The sequence below is a fragment of the Loxodonta africana genome, chromosome 15 (genome assembly GCF_030014295.1).
Source record: "Loxodonta africana isolate mLoxAfr1 chromosome 15, mLoxAfr1.hap2, whole genome shotgun sequence".
In the NCBI taxonomy this organism is placed as follows: Eukaryota; Metazoa; Chordata; class Mammalia; order Proboscidea; family Elephantidae; genus Loxodonta; species Loxodonta africana.
This window is the reverse complement of record NC_087356.1, coordinates 76,394,471-76,417,115: the sequence shown is the minus strand read 5'-3', so window position 1 is coordinate 76,417,115 and position 22,645 is coordinate 76,394,471. Positions and strand designations below refer to the sequence as shown.

At 44.3% G+C, this 22,645-nt stretch overlaps 1 protein-coding gene across 1 annotated transcript in view; it reads left to right on the top strand.

The window, feature by feature from the left end:
* GRIK4 (glutamate ionotropic receptor kainate type subunit 4) overlaps nucleotides 1-22,645 on the top strand; it is a 363,160-nt gene that overhangs the window by 16,473 nt on the left and 324,042 nt on the right. The gene's annotated exons all lie outside the window — the stretch shown is intronic.

The following is a 22,645-nucleotide window of genomic DNA, read 5'->3' as shown; positions in this document are numbered from 1 at the left end:
ATATCGCAGGCATCATCGGACAAGTCTGGCCTTGGATTCAAAAGGCACATGGCTTACTAGCCATGTGCCTTTCTCACAACCAGTTTCTCATCTGTAAACTGGAGATAACAGTGCTTACAGTACGGGGCTACAGTATTAACTGAGAGGATGGATGTCAAGTACCATTCACAGTGTGTAGCACAGAGTAATATTTAATAAATAGGAGTTCTCTTTCTTTTAAAATAGTTGTTTGCTCAACAAGTATAGCAAGCATAATTCGAGATGGATCGTAGTGAAGTGGAGTGGGCATGGACTTTATTGACACACAGACCTGGAATTGAATTACAGTTTTAGCATGTGATCTTGGGCAAATTATTGGATCCCTGTTTTCTACTATAAAATAGGGACAGTAATATCTTACAGGATTGTTGAGGTTTACGTGAGATAATGTTTACAACATGGCTAGCACAGTGCCTGATAGTAAGAGGTCAATGAATATTAGCTATTATCATTAGCACTACCATTATTATTATTACCATAGTTTCCTATTACTGCAGTCACAAATTACCACAGACATAGTAACCTAAACAGTATACGTTTATTATCATATGGTCTATAGGTCAGAAGTCCGACATATGTCTCACTGGGCTAAAAACCAAGGTGTGGGCAGAGTTGTGTTCCTTCTGGAGGCCCTAGGGGAGAATCTGTTTCATGCTTATTTGAGTTGTTGGCAGAATTCAGTTTTTGCAGTTGTAGCACTGAGGTTCTCATTTTCTTGCTAGCTGTAAGCTGAGAGCCATTTCCAACTTCCAGAGGCTGCTGTATTCCTTGGCTCATGGCTCCTTTCTTCCATTTCCAAAGCCAGCAATGGTGTGTTGAATCATTCTTACATTGCATCTCTCAGGCCTCAACTAGGAAAGGTTCCCTGATTTTAAGAATCCGTGTGATTAGATTGCGTCCGCTTGGATAATCTCTCCACCTCAAAGTTTGTAACTTTAATCGTATCTGCAAATTCCCTTTTGCCACGTAAAGTGGCATGGACATCTTTGGAGGCCAGTATTCTGCCTTCCACAGCTGCTGTTCAGTTTGGATGGCCTTCACAAATGGGGGGTTGAGTCACTTGAAAGCCTTCTCGAGAGCAGTGCTTTATGCAGGGGACAGTGCAGTTGGAAACTGTCCTGAATCTGATCCTTCGCCTGAGTTGCCTGACCCCTGTTGTGGTCAACCATTTTGTATGAGAAACAGGCAGCTCTAGAACACCGAAGCTGGTGTGTTTCTTCCATGGGTGGAGGAAACTGGACATGTTGAGCACATTATACCTTCTCCTAACTTATCAACTGTCTCGTTATCTGATGTTTTGCATTTATGACAACAGTAAAAAATCTGCTATCCGACTATTTTGTGCATTAACGACGTACTTCTGGCAGTAACGAACACCTAAGTGGAAGGCAAGAGTAATGTTTACTTTGATGGTTATATGTTAACTTGGCTGGACCATGGTCTCAGTGGTTTCGCAGTCATGCAGTGATATAATTTGGCAGTTACGTAGTGATGTCATCTGGCAGTTATGTAACGGTGTAATCATCCTCCATTTTGTGATTTGATGTGGTCATCCTCCATTTTCTTATAATGCCGGTTTTGTATAATGACCTGGTCTTTGAAACCTAACCATGTGCATAAGTGAGGAGTGGGTGTACTGCGGCTGAGATTGTGTTACAAGGGGAGAGAGAACAAGGAAAGAACTATGTAGCAGGAAGCACTTTATCATATTGGTTTAGTAGTCTTGTCACTTATAACATGTCAGGGCTCTAAAAGGAGCAGCCTGCAAGCTGAATGTTATCTGAGGCTGTGTCATGTGGGCATGGCTGGGCTTGGCTTGGAGTGATGTGTTTATTTCCTGTTATGTCTACCATAGCAGGAATCTCAGGGCTTAGCGAGAATAATGTCCCCCAGAGTCCTAGCAGACCATCTTTTACTCTGCCTGCCATCCTTCCAGAAAGGGACAGATCCACTTCTGCTTGAAGAAGCAACGTGATGTAGGAAGGTACTGCTGTGAGTGAGGCATTAGGAGACCCAGGGTCTAAAGCTCACCCAGCCTGTTCTTCCCCTGGTGCTTATTTAATACTGTCAGTACCCTGCTCTGGGCTAGGCTCTGTGGGAAATACAATTATGATATTTTGTTGGTACATGTTCTAAATAGGAGCCCTGGTAGTCCAATGGTTACAAGCTCAGCTGCTAACCAAAAGGTCAGCAGTTCGAATCTACCAGCTGCTCCTTGGAAACCCAATGGGGCAGTTGTGCTCTGTCCTGTAGGGTTGCTATGAGTTGGAATCGACTTGACAGCAATGGGTTTGGTTTAGTTTTTGTTCTAAATATGGAAAGGCAAGACTCAGATGTGATGAAACTAGAGGCCAGCACATGACAATGAAGCATGAAGTGCTAAAATGTCCGCTCTGGAGTTAAGCATCGTTGATTGTGGTGGTCCACGGACCTTTGGTGAGTTGGCATGTGGGCCTTCTTTTTTCCTTCTTAATGCCTCTGCCTCATCTGGAATGGAGCTGATGAGAGGGCAGTGGATCATCACTTTGAAGGGCTGCATCATGGGGCAATGAAATGACATAATATTTATTGAGCACTTAATATGTGCCCAGAGCTCTGGTGGCACAGTGGTTAAGTGCTCAGGCTGCTAACCAAAAGGTTGTTGTTGTTGTTTTTGTTCCAACTCATAGCGACCCTATGCACAACAGAACGAAACACTGCCCGGTCCTGCACCATCCTTACAATCGTTGTTATGCTTGAGCTCATTGTTGCAGCCACTCTGTCAGTCCACCTCGTTAAGGATCTTCCTCTTTTCCGCTGACCCTCTACTTTGCCAAGCATGATGTCCTCCTCCAGGAACTGATTCCTCCTGACAACATGTCCAAAGTATGTAAGACGCATCCTTGCTTCTAAGGAGCATTCTGGTTGTACTTCTTCTAAAACAGATTTGTTCGTTCTTTTGGCAGTCCGTGGTATATTCAGTATTCTTCGCCAACACCACAATTCAAAGGCATCAATTCTTCTTCGGTCTTCCTTATTCACTGTCCAGTTTTCACATGCATATGATGCGATTGAAAATACCATGGCTTGGGTCAGGCACATCTTAGTCTTCAAGGTGACATCTTTGCTCTTCAACACTTTAAAGAAGTCCTTTGCAGCAGATTTACCCAATGCAATGCGTCTTTTGATTTCTTGACTGCTGCTTCCATGGCTGTTGATGGTGGATCCAAATAAAATGAAATCCTTGACAACTTCAATCTTTTCTCCATTTATCATGATGTTGCTCATTGGTCCAGTTGTGAGGATTTTTGTTTTCTTTATGTTGGGGTGCAACAGATACTGAAGGCTGTGGTCTTTGATCTTCATCAGGAAGTACTTCAAGTCCTCTTCACTTTCAGCAAGCAAGGTTGTGTCATCTGCATAACGCAGGTTGTTAATGAGTCTTCCTCCAATCCTGATGCCCTGTTCTTCTTCGTATAGTCCAGCTTCTCGTATTGTTTGCTCAGCATAGAGATTGAATAGGTATGGTGAAAGAATACAACCCTGACGCACACCTTTCCTGACTTTAAACCACTCAATGTCCCCTTGTTCTGTCCGAACAACTGCCTCTTGATCTATGTAAAGGTTCCTCATGAGCACAATTAAGTGTTCTGGAATTCCCACTCTTTGTAATGTTATCCATTATTTGTTATGATCCACACAGTTGAATGCCTTTGCACAGTCAGTAAATCAGAGGTAAACATCCTTCTGGTATTCTCTGCTTTCAGCCAGGATCCATCTGACATCAGCAATGATATCCCTGGTTCCATGTCCTCTTCTGAAACCGGCCTTAATTTCTGGCAGTTCCCTGTCGGTATACTGCTGCAGCCGTTTTTGAATGATCTTCAGCAAAATTTTGCTTGCGTGTGATATTAACAATATTGTGCTATAATTTCCACATTCAGTTGGATCACCTTTCTTGGGAATAGGCATAATTATGGATCTCTTCCAGTCAGTTGGCCAGGAAGCTGTCTTCCATGTTTCTTGGCATAGACGAGTGATCACCTCCAGTGCTGCATCTGTTTGTTGAAACATCTCAGTTGATATTCCATCAGTTCCTGGAGCCTTGTTTTTCTCCAGTGCCTTCAGAGCAGCTTGGACTTCTTCCTTCAATCAGTACCATCGGTTCCTGATCATATGCTACCTCTTGAAATGGTTGAACATTGACTAATTCTTTTTGATATAATGACTCCGCGTATTCCTTCCATCTTCTTTTGATGCTTCCTGTGTCGTGTAATATTTTCCCCCTAGAATCTTTCACTATTGCAACTCGAGGCTTGAATTTTGTCTTCTGTTCCTTCAGCTTGAGAAATGCCGAGCATGTTCTTCCCTTTTGGTTTTTCATCTCCAGCTCTTTGCATGTGTCATTATAATATTTTGTCTTCTTGAGCTGCTCTTTGAAATCTTCAGTTCTTTTACTCCATGAATTCTTCCTTTTGCTTTAGCTGCTCAATGCGCAAGAGCAAGTTTCAGAGCCTCCTCTGACATCCATCTTGGTCTTTTCTTTCTTTCCTGTCTTTTCAATGACCTCTTGCTTTCTTCATGTATGATGTCCTTGATGTCATTCCACAACTCGTCTGGTGTTCGGTCACTAGCGTTCAGTGCGTCAAATCTATTCTTCAGATGGTCTCTAAATTCAGGTCGGATATACTCGAGGTCTTATTTTGGCTTTTGTGGACTTGCTCTGATTTTCTTCAGTTTCAGCTTGAACTTGCATATGAGCAATTGATGGTCTGCTCCACAGTCGGCCCCTGGCCTTGTTCTGACTGATGATATTGAACTTTTCCATCGTCTTTTTCCACAGATGTAATCAATTTGATTTCTTTGTATTCCATCTGGTGAGGTCCATGTGTCTAGTCGCCGTTTATGTTGGTGAAAGAAGATATTTGCAATGAAGAAGTCGTTAGTCTCACAAAATTCTATCATCTGATCTCCAGTAGTTTCTATCACCAAGGCCATATTTTCTAACTATTGATCCTTCTTCTTTGTTTTCAACTTGTGCATTTCAATCACCGTTAATTACCAATGCATCTTGGTTGTATGTTCGATCAATTTCAGACTACAGCAGCTGATAAAAATCTTCTGTTTCTTCATCTTTGACCCTAGTGTTTGGTGTGTAAATTTGAATAATAGTCGTATTAACTGGTCTTCCTTGTAGGCATATGGATATTATCCTATCACTGACAACATTATACTTCAGGATAGATCTTGAAATGTTCTTTTTGATGATGAATGCAACACCATTCCTCTTCAAGTTGTCATTCCCAACATAGTAGACTATATGATTGTCTGATTCAAAATGGCCAATTCCAGTCCATTTTGGCTCACTAATGCCTAGGGTATGGATGTTTATGCGTTCCATTTCATTTCTGACGATTTCCAATTTTCCTAGATTCATACTTCGTACAGTCCAGGTTCCAATTATTAATGATGTTTGCAGCTGTTTCTTCTCATTTTGAGTCATGCCACATCAGCAAATGAAGGTCCCAAAAGCTTTACTCCACCCATGTCCTTAAGGTTGACTCTACCTTGAGGAGGCAGCTCTTCTGCAGTCATCTTTTGAGTGCCTTCCAAGCTGGGGGGCTCATCTTCCAGCACTGTATCAGACAGTGTTCCGCTGGTATTCATAAGGTTTTCTCTGGCTAATGCTTTTCAGAAGTAGACTGCCAGGTCCTTCTTCCTAGTGTGTCTTAGTCTGGAAGCTCAGCTGAAACCTGTCCTCCATGGGTGACCCTGCTGGTATCTGAATAGCGGTGGCATAGCTTCCAGCATCACAGCAACACACAAGCCCCCACAGTACGACAAACTAACAAAAGATTGGCAGTTCGAATCTACCAGCCATTCCTTGGAAACCATATGAGGCAGTTGTAGTCTGTCCTGTAGGTTCGCTATGAGTTGTAATCAATTCGATGGCAACGGGTTTTTAGTTTAATATGTTCCCATCACTTTCTATGAATTATCTACATTAATTTTTACAACAGTTCCCAGAGGTAGGTTTGGTAATCTCCATATTTAGATAAGAAAAGCGACGGTCCAGGTGGAGCATGGAAGGCCCTGATTTGGACACAGATTTCCTTGGCTCCTAACCTGTGTTTTGTCACCAGATGTGGTGCCTCCCTTTCTTGTCCCTGCTGTGCTCCTCTCTCTGGAGCCTCTGGCCATTGCCTTGTGGGCTTGGGAGGTAAGGGGGAAGATGGGTCTGAGCAAGGGCAAGGTTAGCCCAAGACCCATGTGGCAACTCCGTGTCTTTAGACAAGCAGGAGTCAGACATTGCCCCCCAGCCCTCCACATTGGCCCCTGCCTCGGCAGGTTTCCTTTTCAGACATTTGAGAGAGAAATTAACTTAAAATTGAACCACAGGAGTAGCACCAAAGGCACCTTTGGGTTAAAAATAAGAGCAGAGGCTGTGCGGTTCCGAGGGGACAAGTCTGCACACTGGCTTTATTTATAGCTGCTTACTTATTAGATTCTAAATGATGTTTAACCAGGAATCATATGGCAGTGTTCTTTGATTACTTATGCAGCTAATGGCTGAACATATATCATTATTGCTATTTATTTAGCCCTGTTAAATGTGCTGGTGCGTCTCTCCAGGAAGGCCTCAAAGAAAGGGGCCTTGAGAGTCCTTTGCTTCTAACATCAGCACAAGGCCCCAGAGGAATGAGAATAGAGAAGGTGGCTTGGCAGGTGGTCCTATAGACCAGGTGAGGGGGTCCACCAATTTTCTTTTAAAAGGGGCAGTCTTTTGGAATAAAAGAGGTAGGGTGGAAGTGAGAGAGAGCTCCCTAAAAGGGAAAGAGTTTGAGGTTAAGTATCTAGCCTCATAATAACAGATAGATGGATAGATGGACAGGTAGGTAGATAGATGGATAGGCTGATTGATTGATTGATGATAGATAGATGATAGATTGATAAATGATAGATTGATAGATAGATGATTGATTGATTGATTGATTAGATAGATAGATAACTGCCGTTAAATTGACTCCACCACATGGAAACCTCGTGTACAACAGAACAAAACATTGCTTGTTCCTTCATCATCCTCGTAATTGCTGGCCTGTTCAAGTCCATCGTTGCAGCTATTGTGCCAATCCAACTCAACAAGGATCTCCCTTGCCCTCATTAACCCTCTACTTCACCAAATACGATGTTCCTCTCTAGCAGTTGATTTCTCCTGATGACATGCCCAAAGAAAGCAAGTCAGACAGTGTTCTGTTGTGATCTGTAAGGTTTTTACAGGCTAATTTCCAGAAGTAGATTGCCAGGCCTTTCTTCCTAGTCTGCCTTAGTCTGGAGACTATGCTGAAACCTGTCCACCATGGGTGACCCTGCAGGTATTTCAAATATTGGTGGCATAGCTTCCAGCATCACAATAACACGTAAGCCACCACAGTACGACAAAGACGGCAGCTTACATTAATAGCAGCCATAAATATTGAGTATTTATTATGTGCCAGGCACTATGCTTAGTGTTGTTTAAAATTATTTAATTCTAACATTACCCCCATTTTACAGATGAGAAAGCCAAGGCTCAGAGAAGTTAAATAACTTACCCAAGGTCACACACCTGGTATGAAGCTGGGCTGGCATTCAAATCCCAGCCATTTTAGCTCTGGAGGCCACACACCCGTCAGACTATCATGCCCTACTTCAAAGTCAGTTCACTTCCCTTCTTTTTATTAAACTTAACTTCTTGGGTAGATCGCCCAGCAAAAGAGCAGAAAGCTTGTTGCCCCAAGAGTCCAGGAAAGGGCGTGGAGTTCTGACTTCCACTGTGCTCTCCCAAATGAGCTGTCAGCAGTGCTTGGGGCACAGTCCACACAGGGCCACCTAAAGGCTCTTCAGACCACAGGACCCTTTCTGCCTAAGCCTCCAGAGCACGGAAACCTGGGCATCTGGCTGAAGATGTAGCAGGAGGTGGTGAGGACTGGGCACTGCCAGGCCCTGGGCGGGAAGAGTGTAGAAGTTGTGGTGTCTTCACCCTCTGGACTTCTGAACAGAGCAGGGACCCTCCTTGGAGGGAGAACATGCCTCACTGAACTGTAGCCCCTCTAAGCCCCTGGGCTGTCTGCTCACCGCTCACCTCGCCACTCTTCTCTTTCCCAGTTTTGTTTCTCTAGAGGAAAGCGCAAGCTTCTTTTCAGGGCATTTGAAGTCTTTGTAGGCAGGTTGCAGCCCATCTAGGTAGCTTCACCTTTCAGCATCACTCCTTCCATCCCATTCCCACCCCATAGACTCGCTAGCATGCATCCTGAAATCTGTATGACACACTGGAGTCCTCAAAACGTCCTTCACCCTCAGATTTCTGGGCCTTTACTTCCTCTGCTGGAATACTCAGCCTCTCACCTTGCCTGCCTGGTAGAATTGTATTCATCATTTAAGGCCTTGCTTATATATCTTCCTCTGAGAAAGTGTCCCTGACCCTCCTTTCTATCCCCACTCAGAATGGGTGTAGTGGGATGGATCGCTTTTATATGGCCTTTTCATGGGCTTGAGAGAGGGTGGGGGAAGATGCTGATAGGATTATGATTCAGCTGTGAGTATTGATTGTTAACAGGGTTAATTGTGATTGTAAAAATTATTTAAGCAATAACTATGAAAGAGTAGACTAAGGGGGAGGCACTGCTGGACTGGAGTACAGTGGCTGAACCTAAAGTCCTTTAAGGTTTTGCTATACTGATACCTTGAGAGAATCTCACAGCAAGGGAATAATCTTCTCTCAGTTAAATTTTATCAGAGCGCAGAGATGATGAAGCCCAGATGACTTTTGGAGAAACTGACAAGATCAAATGGATACTTGCAGCAGACCTGAATGACTGGTACCTGAGTAACCTCACCCTGAGGACTCTTTGCCCTACTGAAGAACTAATTGTTAATGACTGTTTTGGACTGGTAAAATATTTGGGAGGGGGAGTTAATCCTCCAGGTATGAAAGAGCCATGGCTAGAAAGCCAGGGGTGGCCTGCAGTGCAATGGATCTCTCTGTTATGGATTGAATTGTATCCCCCACAAATGTGTGTCAAGTTGACTAGGCCATGAATCCCAGTATTGTGTGGTTGTCCTCCATTTTGTCATCTGATGTAATTTTCCTGTGTGTTGTAAATCCTATCCTCTATGATGTTAATGAGGCAGGATTAGAGGCAGTTATGTTAATCAGGACACAATCTACAGGATTAGGTTGTATCTTGAGTCAATATCTTTTGAGATACAAAAGAGAGAAGTGAGCAGAGAGGAGAGGGACCTCATTATTACCACCAAGCAAGAACAGCCAGGAACGGAGTGCATCCTTTGGATCCAGGGTCCCTGTGTTGAGAAGCTGCTAGACCGGGGAAGATTGATGACAAGGATCTTCCCTCAGAGCCAACAGAGAGAGAAAGCCTTTCCCTGGAACTGATGCCCTGAATTTGGACTTCTAGCCTCTTAGACCCTGAGAGAATAAATTTCTGTTTGTTAAAGCTATCCATTTGTGGTATTTCTGTTATAGCAGCACTAGATGACTAAGACACGCTTTTATGTGGCTTTTCTTGCCATGGTATTGTAACTCCCACCAAATGACTGGGTTGTAGTATGCAAATAGGGTAATAGTGGCTTATCAAGGGGATTGGACAGCTTCCTATTAATGCAAGTAGGGTGCATGTGGCGGTGGGGTCATGAAAATAGGGTGTATGGAACTCTAACAAGAGAATTGGTCAGTTTTGCCATCCTGCTAGGCTTAAAGTGAGATATGGGGGAGAGAGAGAGAGGAGTTGTAACAGAAAAGACCGTGAAAGACGGCAGCACAGCAGTAGTGCAGCAGTGGTGGCACGAGATGGCAGGGACAAGGAGACCAGCACGAGATGGCTGCTGTGGGGCTTGCAGCCCACGGAGCTAGGAGCTTTGTAACACTTACGGGAACAGGGCAGAGGTGCAATCAAGGGGCTGAGGGCCAGAGAGAGGTCTGCCTGCTGGCACAGCTGAGGAGAAGCTGTCCTGATTGAAGCACTGTATCCTCGGTTATTTCTGAATCTGAGTTGTACCCCGTTACTTCCCTAATAAACTCCATAACTGTCAGTGTGGTCTGTGAGTTCTGTGTGGCCATTACAGCTGATTATTAACCAGCAGAGAAGTAGAGAGTGCCATGGGAGGGACGGCTGGTGTCAGAATTGGTAGAAAGTTTGGGGAGAGGAGGTATGTCTGACCTATGCCTCATAGGAATCAGCCTTGGGCTGTTGATCTTGATTCTCCTTTCTCCTTGGTGAAGTTTCAGGAGGTCAGACATCTCTGCCACGCTGTTTTTACAATGAGTCTCATCCTCTTCACTGTTCCCATACCATGGTGTGGGTGACAATCTGACCCTTGATCTCACATGACACAGTGATGTGAATTGTTTGGGCATTGATTTCTTTGAGGGCAAAGACCGGGCCTTATTAATTCTCACTTCCCCTGGCCTTGCTTGTAGTAGGTGTCCAATAGACACTGGTTGAGTGAATGAATGAATGACTCATTTTTATCCTGGGCTGCTGTGGCAAAGGTGATACTCCACTCAGGCCATATACCCACTGGCTTGGAAAATGGGGGCACTGGGACAGGAAACAGACTAAACGAACTAAGTCACACACCCCAAAATAGAACAGGAAAGAGCCTGGAACGTTCTGGTTGGCGGGAGGAGGGAAGCTGTTAACTGGTCGTTTGTCTCAAAGTTTGAAAGGGAAGAGAAAGAGACCTTGGCTAGATACAAAAGGAAGATTACACCAGCTGCCTTCCCAGTGACTGTCGGCCCCCGTAATACCAACATTGCGTCTCTAGCCTTTTCAGTTAATGCAAAATACACTGTGTGAGGCGTTTGACCTCTGTAAAGAGGATTGTATGTGCTCGGCCCGGCATCACGGGGGCCCCTGTGCTGCTTGGCTCCTCTGCCCAGCTTACCCACAGGAAGGCGCCCCTCCACAATGGGGGTGGGCCAGCCATGGGCCTTTTCAACCTTTTACTCCACCACTTGGTGCGCTTCCCCGAATCTCTGCAGACATGGTGGCCAGTGGCTGCCTGGGATTTGGCCAGGTACCAGAGGAGTTGAAGAGAGGATCCTTGGCCAGTTTCAGGAAGAGACCCAGTGGGAGGCCCGGTAGAGAGGCCAAGTGGAAAGGAAGAGTAGAGAGGGAGTGGAGGAGGTGGTCAGGGCTGGGAAAGGAATGGTGATCTGAAAAGCTCAGGGCCAGAAGGGAAGCCCAGAAGGAGAATGAGCCCCAGGCTTTGTTAACTGTTGAATTTGCAGGCTGTCACGTCGTCTCTCCAGGCCTTGTTTTCTCAGTGGTCTCCAAGGTCCCGTCCTTCGGCCTGGCCTCTGTGTTTCAATACAGTTTCTCTCTCGCTTAAGGCTACACTAGATGCATTTGAACCAGCCTCTTGTCCTCACCCTTCGTTGTTTTCTGTCCTGTTCCTCTCTTCCTCTTCCCCATCTATTTACTCTCCACCTGGGTCTAGATTATCCCCTGATTAAGCGCTATTTAGCTGTTGGCTGCCTGTTCACTCCATTTTTATAGGCACATTCAGTGAGGCAAAGAGGCCAAGGCCTGATTTTGGAGCGGGAGGGTAATGAGAACAGAGAGCAGCGGCGGCCCACTTAGATTGGATTTTAATAAAGTTTCCAGCTAACCTAAATCATCTCCATCACAGGCGGCCTAGCCACTGCTGAGTGCATCGGTCAGCTCGAAGCTGCCTTCCAGGCTGGGGACAGGGAAGAAACTGCAGAATGGGGGCTGGTGGGGCAGAGTTATGGGGCTCTGTAGGAGACTAAGGGCTCATCTCAAGCTGAGGTCCTTCCTCGAAGGCAAGGGTAGGGCTGTTGTCGAAGTGCTCTGAGGTAAAGGCTCTCAGAGGGAAGGCGTAATGCCTGCTCTTTCAGCAGCTGTTAATTAGTTGCAGATGATGAGATAATTCATAAAAATTAGCAGTGATTTCCTTCATTGTGTTAATATCACCGGGCAATAAAACTGCTCTTCAAGGATGACTTTTCCCTGCATCCAGGAGCAGGATGTCAAGGCAAAAACAGCCCTCAACAGGGGAGGAGGGAGGGAAAAAGGAAAACAGAACTGGCAAGAGAATGTCAGAGGGAGTGATTTCCAAGCTTTGGCTGGAATCATTGGAAAGAAGTTAAACTGACATGCAAACCCTTGTGTCTCTCAGCACTGCCTGGGAAGACATACATTTGGTGGTGTCACCTTGGCGCTGGGTGGGCAGGCAGACGGGTGTGGGGAGGGCTTCCCTGCTGCTCAGTGGAAGGAAACATGGCTGTAACCAGAGACCAGGCCCGTAGCTTCAGCCCTGAGCAGGGAGTTGGCCTGGGCACGCAGGAGAATTCGGTGGAGATGGGACACATTTGTTTATCTGGCCCCTGAGCCACTTCCATCTGCATCTCTTGGTGTTTCTCTCCTCTTTCACCACGCTCTGGTCACACTGGCCTAATGTCAGTTTCTTGGATATGCCAAGAGCTTTCCTGCTGTAGAGCCTTCCCATGTACGGCTCCTTCTGCCTAGATCATTATTTATACCCAACCCCCCCGCCTTTTTTTTTGTTTTTAACCTGGCCAACTCCTGTTCACCCCTCAGGTAAAATGTCATTTCTAGAGATAAGCCTTCTCTGAACTCCATTTCTGGTGCCTGACACAATTCCTGGCATGATGCACATGAGGCATGAGGGATTGATGAATGAATCTCTCTTCCCTGTTTAAACCCTTCCCCGTACCCTATTGCTTACAGGATAAGGTCCAAACTCAGTTGCATGTAGCATCTTATGGGATGTAGTCCCAGCCTACTTCACCAACTGCATCTCCACCTACCCTCCTAACTCTGCTATGCTCGCAGTTCTCTGAACATGCCATACTTTCCCATCTGTGAGCCTTGAAAAATGCTAGTCACCATACCCAGAGGCATTTGTTTCATGTGTTAACCTAGTGAATCCCGACTAATTCTCTGAGACCCACTATAAATGTCATGGTTTCAGTGAAGTGTTCTGTGACACTCTTCTCCCCTCCCCTTTATCGCTCACACCCTCCCTCTGTGTCATCATACTGTGTAAATGCCTTGATTGTAGCAGGTTTGCCTGTGGTTCTTTTCTGTACCAGCTGGGCTCCGTTGAGGGCATCGACTGACACAGAGTGGGATTCATAAATTATTGAATGAATAAATGAACGAGTGAATTGAAAGCTTAAAAATGGTTTTAGGTACTATTTAATCCAGAAATGATTTTGGAGGGAGGCTAGGGAGGTGATAATGGCGATGGTGAGAAGTAAACAGATATTTTTGAAGTTGAGTTGACTTATCTTGTTATTAGATAGGATGTGGGAGATGAAGGGAAGGCCCAAAATGACCAGGTTTCTGGCTTGAGCAGCTAGGTAGCCTGAGGTATCATTTATTGAGAAGGGGAAGAATGGAGGAGGAACAACCTTGGGTGGGGCGGGGGGTGGAGTGGGGAATCAAGAATTCCATTTGGGAAATATTAAATTTGAGATCCTGTGTGAGACATCCAAGTAGAGATGTCAGACTCAGATAGTGAAATGGATATAAGAAAACATCAGAGGAGACATCTCAGATGGAGATATAAATAGGGAAGTCATTGGCATGTAAATGGTATTTAGAGCCATGGGAGTAGGCAGTCACTAAGGAGAGAACGATGTGGAGAGCAACAGAAGGCTAGGACTGTGCTTATGTCAAGCAGCCTACAGTGTTTGCTCGAAAGATGATCAAAGGCTCCTGGGCTGTTTTGTGGAATAGGCACAGTATGTTGTTCGTGTTACTTGCCGACGAGTCAACTCCAACTCATGGTGACTTATGAACAGCAGAACAAAATGTTGCCTGGTTCTGCATCGTCTTCACAGTCACCAGCAAGTTTGAGTCCATTGTTGCCACTGTTGTGCCAAGCCATCTCACCAACAGCGTCCCACACCCTTGTTGACCCTCTACGTTTTCAAACATGATGTCCTTCTTTAGCATTTGATTCTTCAAAAAAAAAAAAAAATTTTTTTTTTTTTTTTTAATTGTCCAGAGGGAAACCCTGGTGGCGTAGTGGTCAAGTGCTACAGCTGCTACCAAGGGGTTGGCAGTTCACATCCGCCAGGTGCTGCTTAGAAGCTCTATGGGGCAGTTCTACTCTCTCCTATAGGGTCACTGTGAGTCAGAATCAACTTAATGGCAGTGGGCTTGGTTTAATGGTCCAGAGTAAGCAAGCCAGGCAGTGTTCTGTTGTGATCTATAAGGTTTTCATTGGCTAAATTTTGAAAGTATATCGGCAGTCCGTTCTTTCTAGTCTGTCTTAGCCTTGAAGCTTCATGGAAACCTGTTCACCATGAATGACCCTGCTGGTATTTGAAATACCAGTGGCATAACTTCCAGCATCATAGCAACAACATACTGACAGGTGGGTGGTGGAGGCATAGTATAGTGAATCCATAGTATAGCAAGGCTAAACTATATGTAAGACTAAGGTATAGCCAAAGAAATTTAACCAGCAAGAAAAAATAGAAAGTTGTGAACTTTGTGTCTGGAGGCACATTGGCCACTGATGGTAGGCTAGCCATAGAATTGATCAGTGAAAAAGAGGAAGACCCTAAATGAGATGGATGGACACAGTGGCTACAACAGTGGCCTCAAACATAATAACAAGTGTGAGACTAGCACAGGATTGGGGAGTGTTTTGTTCTGTTGTACATAGGGTTGCTATGAGTCAGAACCGACTTGATGGCACCTGACAACAGCAACAAAAGCCATAGAAAAGTAGGGAGTGGTCTTAAGAGACCATATTGTCTTTGGTAGACCAGATGACAGTAAGTTATGCCAGCGTGGCCTCACATCCTGCCCTAGATGGGGTATCCATTTGCTAGGCTCAGAGAAGTTATCACCAGTGATGTGTTGGAAGGGTCTCAGGAGATAAAATGTGAGCACAGACTTGCAGATAAGTACAGACGTTTTCCAGACCTCTGACACTTTCTGGTAAACCTCTTTTTTATGGGAAGAAAGCACGGTGAAATAAGTGGAATACGTATTTGATTTAATTTACAGTTGATTGATCCATTCACTCATTCATTATGGAGTGTTACTATCAGCAAGGCACTGTAAGGCAAAGTTAAGAAGAAAAAGAAGAATAGCAGTTGATTCCTGACCTCCAAGGGCTCATGGAGACAATACTAACACATATGAAAAATTGAATGACAGTACAAGACAAATTTAATAACTCTAGCAAGGCAAAACATATTTAATAGCCCAATGAATGGTGCTTACAATATATGGTACAAGAGCTTAGGAGAGGAGATCTCCCCCTCAATATACCTGAGTAGTCAAGAAAAGCATTTTGATGTTCACCTGATCCAATTATTTATCTTGTAGAAGTAAATAAAGGATTTTTTTTTTTTTTTTTTTTTTTAAAGCATAAAGGAAGTCAGGGCTTAGAAGCTGGAATGGAATCTCTGAACCTGTACTTTGGTGGAAGATGATGTTTAGATCTGCTGCCATCTATTGGTGAGTGTGCAAGGAGCCTGGCGCATGGTCCTCAGGTGGCAAAAATGAAAGGAGAACCAGGGTTGGCACCTACTTCTCTGGGACAAATGAACTTTGGTCATTAAAAGTGTGTTCCTTAGACCCGCAGCATTGACATCACCTGGTTTCATGTTAAACTGCAGAACCATGAGGCCTGCCTCAGACCTACTGGCTAAGAATCTGCATTTTAGCCAAATACTCAGGTGATTCTCATGTCTATTAAAATTTGAGAAGCATAGTCCAATGTTTCTGAAGCTTCCTTGAGGTGAGAATCTTCTGGGATGCTTCCCAGACCGTCTCCCCTGGAGATTATGATCTGGCATGGGGCTTGGTGATTCATATTTTGAATAGCTATAGCATAGTGATTCCAGCCATCACTATTCTATAGCTGTGACCCATGTCCTTGGGTGAGACCAGTGCATACCCCTGACCATAGGGCACCCTTCCTTCTATTGAAACCATTCTCTTGAAGACTTTCAACCAGGTGGCATTTTCTTGGTCTTCATCCTCCCATCCTTCTCCACCACCTCTTTGTACCAGTTGCAGTTTTAACTCCCTCTTTCTTCTTGAAACTCTCTCTTGATCTTGGTTTCCATTAGACTAGGGTTTCTTTTTTCCAGTTCTCCTGTCTCTTTTTTCTGATTATTCTTCTCCCTTGAGTCCTTTATTCTTCTCCCACCCTTCCTGGGCAGACTTGTCCACTGCGTGGCTGGGGTCACCCTTTACGTGAACAACTTCCAAGTCATCTGCAACCTTGACCTCTTTTCTGCTCTGCCTGTGTGCTGAACATCCCACATGTGTGAGAGTACCACTCAGGCTGGAGATCAGTAATGTCACCCTAAGAAGCAAGAACAGTGGGCTTTAGAGCTAAAATTCTAAATTCTGCTCTCCATTTGTCAGCTGAGGGATCTTGGGTAAATTAACTTTCTAAGACCCTTGTAGGACAGAACAGAACTGCCTAGGGTTTCCAAGGAGTGGCCAGTGGATTCGGACTGCCAACCTTTTGGATAGCAGCCAAGCTCATAACTACTACGCTCACAGGGATCCAACTTAAATTGATAATACCTGCTTCAGAGGCTTATTATGAGGACCAAATAAGATAATGCATATAAACTGCATAGCACATAATAAACAATAAATGTCAGTTCCTTAAAAAAAAAAAATTCTTCATGATACCTCTGTCAAACTGAACTCAATTTCTTGTACCTAGCCTACGTCTTTTTAGCTGTATGTCTTTGTTCATACACCTGCCTCTGCTTGGCATTTCCAATTTTGCTGTCTTTCAGGGGCAAGCTCTATTGCCACCTTGACCATGAAGTCTTTGATCCACCTAACACCAAACCAGTTTTCACACAAATTCCCATGTTTCTTTAACTGTCACTCTGATAGCATGTAAATCACTTTCTGTCTTTTATCATGACATCTTTCCGCTAGACTGAAAGCTCCATTCAGGCTGGGCTCATGACTGGTATAATGGTTTTATTCCCTGAGGAGCCTAGCACCATGCCTGTGGGATCCTTCCCATACCTGGGAAGCTCAAATGTCTTACTGGTGGTGGGTGGTCTGCATCTCCTTTTCATGTAAAAGCTAGCACGTTAATCTCCGTTACATACGTGAACAGAGGAGAGCAGCCATGTGGAGAATCAGAATAGCAGTTGGCCCCAACATTATTGCAGTCAGCTTTGGAATACATTGTGGTATTTCTGTTTCAGATTTACCTTGCTGATTATGTTTTATTAGGCTCATATTGATATTAATTTGCATTCCATGAGTGTATACTATCTGAGAAACTGAAGGGTGTGACCCCAAAACATCTAAGCAACGGGAGGAGCTGGTTTAGGATTTTAAATTGTCCAGGAACAATCCACAAAGGGAATAATGAATCCCAAGGTAATGAAGAGTTGGTTGTTTTATTATTATTTCTTTCTTAGCTTCCTCTAGCCAAACCTTTTATGACAATGCCAGCATTAGTCAAGGTCACGCTCATCACTGTCATTGCCATAAAAGTATTTCTGGTGATGGAACAGAAGCACTGTGTTTTGAATTGGTGCTAGACTATTATAATAATGACATCTTACGTTTGTATAATAATTGGTAATTTATAAAGAACTGTCACACATGTCATTTAATTTTATCTGCTCGGTGCTCTGACATAAATAGAGCAGGTCTCATTGTCCCATTTGACAGGTATGGAAACCAAGGTTCAGAGAAATAAAGTGATATCCCAAGTTCTGTTATGTAAATATAGGCAGAGCCAGGGGCCACATCTTTGTCTTTTTTACTTTTGGAGTCCAGTGCTTTCTCCATTTTTTCATGCTCCCTTAATGAACCTCCTATTCTTTCAGATGTTTGTTATCATTCACTTGTAAAATTTCTAGGTGGTTCTTTTTGTAGTTGCCAATTCTCTGATGAAGTCTTCATTTTCATCTGTTTTGTACATTTTCTTTTCATTTTTTTTGAACATGAAAATTCATCACATTTAAAGTCCTTTTCTGTTGACTATAATATCTGCAACCACCTGTGGGTCTGTTTCTATTGTCTATTTTTATTTTCCTCTTGGTTTTTTTGTCATATGGTTTTATCAGAGGGCAGGTCTCATAATTTTTTACTGAATGTTGGTCATGGTGCATAAAAAAAATGTATAGGCTCTAGATGCTGTGGTCTTCCTTAAGAGAGGGTTTACTCTTTGCTAAGCAAAGCCGATCATCTTAATCCAGTCAAGACTGAACTGAGTCCAGGCTAAGTAGTGTTTAGTGTTTTGATAAGGTTTTGTCCAGCTCTGGTTCATCACTTTCCCAGGCATAGGCTGGACTTTCAGATGAGAGTATGGTGTGTTCCTTGGGACCCCTCCCTGACTGGTTCTGAATTCTAGTCCTTGTCTTTTCAGTTCTTCAAGACTGCCAGGAAAACCTTCTGCTTTATAGAGACTTTCCACTAAGGGTTTTTTAGCTTTCTGCTCCATACAGCTTCAGAATTCCGTAAATTATGTAAAGGGAAAGCCAGCCATGAATTTGAGCCCTTCAAGTCGCTAATTTTCTGTACTTAGTCCCAAAAACTGCTAGCAGGCTGCTGGTGTCTTTGTCCTCCAGCAGCAGCCCGTATAAAGCCTTGGCTCTCAGTCTCATCCTGTGCCCAGAAGTGGCAAATGCCTTGTTTTAGGTTGAATGGTGTCCACCCAAAGTATGTGTTGTAAATCCAAACCTCTATACCTGTGAAAGAGCCCTGGTGGCGCAATGGTTAAAAGGTACAGCAGCTAATCAAAACGTCGGCAGTTTGAATCCTCTAGCCTCTCCTTGGAAACCCTATGGGGCAATTCTACTCTGTCCTGCAACGTCGCTATGAGTTGGAATCGACTTGAAAGTAACAGGTTTGGTTTTTTTTGGTTTATACCTGTGAATGTAATCCCATTTGGGAATAGGATTTTTTGTTATATTAATGAGGCCTATCTGTGTAGGATGTCTTAATCTAATCATTTCTGAGATATAAAAAGATTGGATTAGGCACACAAGCAGGCAAGCAGAAACAGGGGGTAGATGCCACGTGGACATCTCCAAAGAACGATAAGAAGAATACTAGAGAAACTGAGACAAGGGTTTTCCCCCCAGAACACACAAAGAGGCCCTTCACCTAAAGCCCTGAATTTGGACTTCTAGTCCCCTAAATTGTGAGAAAACAAATTATGGTTCATTAAAGCCACTAACTTGTGGTATTTTTGTTAAAGCAGCACTAGGTAACTAAGACATGCCTGCAGATAAGAAGTGAATATAGACCATCAGCTCACTTCACCTCACTTTCCCTTCTCTGTACACTCCTTGATCCTTGTTGCTTCAACGGGCCTGTGATGCCTTATTTGATTATTGATCCGCCACAAATGATACTGTCCTTCCTGGAAGTGTAAGTCAGATGTTCATTTTTAACATACAAAATCACAGGATTACATGGGCAATTCTTCGCTGGGGGTCTTGGTAGGTGGCCCACCACCTGGGGGCGAGCCCTCTTCCATGGCTTTCATTGGAGTCCCTGGGCTGCCCACTCAGGAAGAAGGCAGGGAAATGGATGGGAGTGTAACTGTGTGCCCAGGAGAAAGGCATTCATTAGGTTGAGGAATGAGTACCGGGCAAGCTCAGGAGGCCTCTGATACTCCTTCAGGTTTCTGATGATTTTGTCAGGGTGTTAATCCCCCACAGCAGCATTTTGATATCTGCAAACAAATTGTGTTTCAGCCCAGATAACCCAATATGGTGTCCTGCATGAGAGCAGAAAATAATTCATCATATTTTAATGGGGTTGAGAGAAGCTAGTCAAGGATGATCTCCATCTGAAATAGGGTGATGGGACTTAGAACGAGAGTGGGGTGTGGGAGAGACCTTGGGCTTGGGATTGGCTCATGTATGTGCCAAAATGGAGTGTGCTTCTGTGTGTGGGTATGAAGGAGAAATGGTATGCACAGAGCACTTCAGGACAGCCCTTCCATCACAGAATGTTTTCTGAATGCCTGTCTGGACCAGGTTCTGGAAATACAGAGGCAGAGAAGACCAAAGTCCTGCCCTGAAGGACCTCACAGCCTGATGGTGGAGGCCAATTAGTAACCAGATGCTGAATAACAATAGCACTGGGTGCTGCGGTGGAAGAATGTCCCTGCTGTATTAGAGCACAGTGGCAGGTCTTGGGTGGGCCAGGAGATACTTGCGCAGATTTCTGCAGTGAGCCAGGAGGGTAGGGGCAGAGGGCATTTCAGGCAGAAGGAACAGGTCGAGGAAAAGTGCTGCTACAATAGTTGTGATAACATGCATGTGGCTTTACAGAAACAAGGAGTTTCCATTGCCCTGGTTCAGACCTTCATGACCTCATACCTGGCAAGAGCCTTCTACCTGTCTCCTGAATCTCTCACTTCTTGAATCAGTTCTACATGTTGAACCTGTGTTTTCTTCCTAATATACAGACCCAGCCATTGTTCTTTACAAATTAGGGACTTTCTTTTGATTTCTCTTGTTCCTGAATAAAGAGAAACAAACTCCTTAGTGTGCAGTCAGCGCTCTGTGATCTGGCCATAACCTACTCCCTTTCACTTCATTATCTTCTTCTATACCCTCCCCAACCCGACACCGCACCCCTATTCTCTAGTTTTATTGGGCCACCCACTATTCCTCTAGGCAACCAGCATTTTCCTGCCTCTGTGGCTTTCCTCACGGCATTCCTTATACCTGAAATGTCGTCTTTGCCGGATAAAACTCTACCCTTTATTCAAGACCCAGATCACGTGCACTTTCCTCTCTGAAAACTTCCCTGATTGTCCAGGTCAGAATGAATCATTTGTCTCCTGAGTTACCTAATAGTTTACCTGTCTGTTAAAATAAATCATATTCTGCCTTATCTTACAGCTTTTTGTGTTTCTGTTAGTAGCTACCCCTGCCCCTACCGGAGCAAACTCCTTGAAGGCAGGGAGAACGCTTTATTCTCCTTCACAGACTCCGTCCCATCTTGTATGGTGCCTGGTGCATTTCCTGGTGCTTGATAAATATTTATTGATTAAATGAAGAAATGAGTATTGAATGGGTTTTCCTTGTGTTTTGCACAAGGTGATGCTTATTGTAATTAAAGTTTTTTTTTTTTTTAAAAAAAAAACAATATCAGCCAAACAACAAGATAAATTTTATGTGAGGTTTGAGAAGGACTATAAAAATGATTCATGGTTGCGTAGCAGATCTGTGCAAATGGGTTGAGAAACTGCTCCCAGTCAGCTTCTGCCTGCTTCTTCCATCGCTCCAAACCTTAAATGCAAAAGCACAGCTACCCTCAATAGTCCTGGCCCAGGCTTGGTGGGCCTCAGGCAGAAGGATCCCTCATGACATGTGAATGGCTCTAATGTTCCCTCCTGAGGGTATGTTAAGATGTTATGGGTGAATGTGCACTGCAGTCCTATGCCAGACACTGTGGGGCTTGTGCTCTTAGGCACATTTTCAGCAGTGGAGGTAGCTTTTTATTTGTCCAGCCACATTGTTCACTACAGGCCTTGCCAAAAGCGCCTGTAGGGATCAAACCTGTGACCTTGGCCTCCTGGCCGTATGTTCCAGCCAGCTGAGTCAGCCAGCCACAGCAGGAATTGGCTGCACCTGTCTCTTTGTATTTCAAGAGCTGAAGTTGAACATAGGTATCCATGCAGAGGAGCCAGCACCCTGCTTGTCATGAATCAGATGCCCAGAAACTGCAGTTCACGTGGAGAGTGAGAACATCACCTGAGCAGCCAAGATAGGTCCCAAGGGGCCATTTTCCCAAATGGGGACAGCAGCCCTGGGATCTTTGGCTTTCACTTTCTGATGACTTAGCACCAATAGCCAGGTGTCTTGTACCCCACCCTACCTATCATCCAGTGTTCCCAGGGCCCAGATTTAACTTCCTCTTATTTCAGTTTCAGGCCATTTCTTCTTTTAGTGGTGTCCCAAGCTGCCTGAAATTGTGCTCTTACCCTTCTTCTGTGTGGCTCTGTCGCGCATATTTATGGGACGTTATCATGTCCTTCTAGTCCCTGGTTCTCTGAGTTCCGCATATTATGTTCCTTTAACCTCCTTTTATAGGTCAAGTCTTCTAATTCCTTTAATCATTTTTATTACTTTCCTTTCAGTTCAGTCTCCCTCCTTGGCTTCTTTATCTCTCTCTTTTTTTTTTTAGAGAGCAAGAAGGTCCAAACTTCAAGAATGACCAGAATAGGGGGGCAGTCAGGGACCCCTGTTTTGGGGACTCTTTGCTCCTTTCGCTGATGGACCTCTTGTATGTTTCTGGTTTTACTTTGGCTGCCACTATCCCCAACTCATCCACCCTAAGCTTCACCTTCCATGGGATGGTCCTATTCTCACTATGGCCCCAAAACCAAGCTTGGGATGAAGGCTTAGGAGTCATTGTGAGTTCAGAAGCGAAGGTTGGGAAGATTTAGGGTGGAAGAAGGAGGCAACAAACAAGTACTGAGCACCTGTGATGAGATAGGCACTAGACAATTATATATTGTCTTTGTGAGTTCCTACATAGTCATATGAAATAGATATTATTGCCCCCTTTTTACAGTTAAGGGAACTGAGGCTCAA